Source organism: Psammomys obesus, unplaced genomic scaffold (assembly GCF_907164565.1).
Source record: "Psammomys obesus unplaced genomic scaffold, mPsaObe1.curated_primary_1811, whole genome shotgun sequence".
NCBI lineage: Eukaryota > Metazoa > Chordata > Mammalia > Rodentia > Muridae > Psammomys > Psammomys obesus.
Genome location: NW_026590503.1, coordinates 605879 through 610003, shown reverse-complemented (window position 1 = coordinate 610003; position 4125 = coordinate 605879).

Here is a 4125-nt window from a genome sequence, read left to right as displayed (position 1 = left end):
TACTGTGACGCTCATTGAATGAGCATTAATTTACTGAAAAACATCAACAATTTCCACTGCAAACAATAGTGTCATGAGTCCTGTTATGTTTAATTTGAAATGAGTAAAATCTGTATGAAAAAAGCCACCACATTTTCTCAACCAAGGTAGATTAAAATAACTGTTTGTTAAGTTGAATAAAGAGATTACAAAATGAAGGCTGCAGTCTATCCTTAGCTCTTCCTCCAACTTTTTGGCTGGAATGAATATTGAGGATCCCCTAGCAGACCCCTCACAGCAAGCAGTGATGCAGTCTCATGAACAGCCCGTCTGAAATCTAGATGCTTTCTCAGGTTCCGGTGCTTGTATATATTAATTTCTGCTTCGAACCATCCTCACTCTCACTTTTCTTTTATCTAGCTTCCATTTCCCCCTCTACACATAAGCTTAACCATCCATCTCTCCTCAAGCAAGATTTTCCTAATACTTAAAGATTGGGATACATGCCATTTTACCATGATCTATAGCACATTTTACCATGTGCTATAGCTGAAGGTGTCTTAAGATTCTTTGAATCGTTAATGACTTTAAGTTTTTGCCATCTATGTGGTACTTACCATATTGCCTAGCTCATGGACACCTCTCAGTACAGTTTTAGTGCTATCTTTTCCAGAATTACAGTTAATAAGTGGCACTTCTACCTTTGAGACTTCTGCTAAAGATTTGATCTTACAATTCCTCATGCACACTTCTAAACATAGTTATTAAAATCTGCCTTGAGTGTATTGCATGGTACAGACTAACACTTCAGTTAGGGAAAGATCCACAACCCAAAGACAATAATTAGAAATGCTTTCATCAGAAGGTAGCAGAAGAGCACCCCAGCTGGTATTTTTCGCATGTGGTTTGGCCTGGAATAGGCCTTGCTGCCTTTCCCACTGAGAGGGCCGTAGTAATGCTTCCCATTAAGCCATGTAGAATGATGAAATCACAAGTGAGTGGTACGTCCTTCCCTGCTCCCATCTAAACAACGTGCTCCCCCATAAACTGCCTCTGAAGCTTGGCAGCCTGTTTGACTGTGTGCTGAAGTGAACTGTCATGTGCTGTTTTTCATAGAGGAAAGACTAGTGTCTTAGATCATTTCACAACACGATATTTAAACTGAACTTTCATTCTGGGCTGAGGTCTGTAAAGTATTTATGCTACAAACAAGGGGCCTTTCAGGCTCAGCTGCAGTGATGAATTATTCAAGAGTGTCTAAGGATTTTTTTAACTTCTTAATCATTTTGATGTTCAGTGAAAGTGCTGGTAGAGAGATGCAGCTGAGGGGAGAAACAAAGAATGTGACAATAGCTCTCACAGCTGTGAAGAAGGTTTGACAATCTTGTGGATGATTTTCACAGCTGCACAGAATTTATTTTCTGCACTATGCTCTGTACTTGTAATTCAGATGGCATAGGCTGCACACATAATCCATTCATTGTAATTGCTTCCTCCATGTAATGGAGTTTCTGCCTGTAAACCTTCCTAAGTTTTTAGGCTGTCAATATAGTTATATTTACAAAATAATCGAGTTAACATTTTTAGGTGGAAGTTTTAGACTGAAAACCCATTTATTTAACTTTTACAAATCAGGTACTGTTGATGAGTGGCCTGTGGAATGGAGTATCTGGAGTAATGCTGCTGCTGCCTGCCCTGTTGCTCTCAAGGATTGCTGAGTCCTACACTACAGATTCCTGCTAATAGGTTTTCCTTATGGCTTCTTTGCCCCTGAGCTTTTGACACTTGGCCTAAGTATCCCAGTTTGTATACATAATGGTAAATCTGTCTACAAATCAGAAACATTCAAAGAAAGTCCGTTCTTTGTTTTGTGTAATGGAAATTTTGGGTTCTTTTAAAACGCAGTTACGTTATGTAAATATGTTTTTGTTTTAATGCCCAGTGTGGGATTTTAGTTTGGGATTTAGCTTGTCACAGCTGATAACTGCCTCCTGTGCGGCGTGGTCTTTGCCAGCTGGTAATGGCCTGACCCGTGCAGCCCCGAGAAGGTTGTGGTCTAGGACTCTGAGGGAGATACTGACGGACATTGTGGCTTGGAGGAGATTGATGTGGAGAAATGTTTCAGTGTGGAGGCTTGGAGGAGACTGCTGTGTTTGCTGTTAATGGAGACTGGTATAGCCCCCAAAGAACCCATTGACCCTAAACAGCCCTGGAAAGTAAAGGGGTCTGCACCCCCTCCCCACTAACCTTCTCTCTCTTACCTAGGGTTAAAGGTTTGGTGGAAGGGAGGTGGAAGCTTAAATACCCCAAATAAATTAGAGTTTTAAAACTAGCACAACAGTTTTGAATTCTGTTGAAGACAGGATTTCCTATATCTTGGAATGGCCATAAGCAGATGCCATACATCCAGCAGAGTCAGTTTCCGTGATCAGTTATCTATTGAGCCTTTTAGTACAACGTTTTAAGTGTTAGCAAATGTTATGTTTTATTCCAAAGTAGGTGATATCAAGTTTGAAGTAAGGAAACACGTGGTCAGCGCTATTTGTTTGGTGCTTGACTCAGCACGGTAGAAATTTATGAACACCTAGGAAGCCTTGTGCACAGCATTAGCTTTCCAAGAACTTAGCAACTTTTTCTTGCTGTTAGTTATCAACTCTGACAGTCCAGTGAAAGCACTGTGCTTTGGGGTAGAGGAGGATGTAATCTTCACAAAGCATTTTGGAAAAAGAAAATTGGAAGCTTGGGGTTGGAGAGATGGCTTGGCAGTCAATGGCACAAACTCATTTCACAGAGGACCTGGGTTCTAGTCCCAACAATACATGACAGCTCACAATTGGCTAGAACTGTAGTTTCAGGGGACCCAATGGCCTTTCTGGACATCATGGGAACTAGGCTTGCATGTGGTACACATACATATATGTAGGTATTCACACATAACATAAAAATAAAATAAATCTTAAAAAAGAAAATTAGGTGCCTAATTAGAGCTGTGTTAGTTCATAAGTAAATATTTTAGATTTTCACAAAAATTAAAAGATGCTTAGAGTTTTAGTTATATTCTTTAGTTTAAAAAAATGTATTCTATGAGTAAATATTTTTTCTTAGGAAAAAGACTCTGTGAAAAGTAGTATTTCACAGGCTGGAGAGTTGCCACAGCAGTTAAGGGTGTTTGTTGTTCTTGGAGAAGAGGCTGATTCAATTACCAGCATTCACATGATGGTTTGTAATCATTCATAACTCCAGTATCAGAGGATCTTAAGCCTTCTTCTGACCTTGGGCAACAGGCATACAAGAGGTACACATGCATGCATGGCCACTGAACTCTCATATGCATAAAATAAATAAATCTAAAATTTAAGAAAAGAAAGCATTACTTGTTCCCTGTATAGCTTCAGAAAGTAGGTCATTATTTTCCTTCAGCAAATTAACTGAATGTGTTGGCCCTTGAACTTAAATCACATTTGAATGCTACAGTTGCCGTGGTATTCTATTTCTAGTTGAGAAATAGCTGCTTTCATGGTTCTTTGCCCGTTTTGTTGCTTTAGAATGTTGCAGAGCTTCTGTTTCCAAGACAGTGAGAAGACTGGTCCATCCTGGCTAAGATAAGCATGTGGCACTGGGACTTTGGAATTTCTCATGCCTCTGATATCAGTTGCTATAATGGTGGCCACATAGGAGATAAATCCAAACAAATGAATAGACAAAGTATAAACCAGTTCTATCTGACTTAAAGTCCATCTTTTGGAAAGTTTTCGTTTCAAAAACTGAGTCTTCATCCTTTAACAAAAATCTCCTTATGACTGTTCCCCTGTTTCTGTTCCCACCATTACACTAATACATCTATTTGACTGAGGTCGCTCAGGAGGAGCAGCATATTGCTGGATTCCCAAGGTATTCCTCAGTCTGTATCCCGCTCCATCTCCCTATGTTATACAGCCCTCTTATGGAAAGTTGTGTCATCCATGTGACTCACTCTCTCATAGTTCTCCTCCGTTCTACCCTACATACTCAGTTTCTTTCAAAGCATTCTCTTCCTCTGCATTTTCTTTAAATAAAACAAACCAATTATCGTGTGTTCATGCATTCCTTAAGCAATCTGCTTCTCACTTCCAGCCGAAGACACATTCCTGTGTCCCCAGCTCTCAA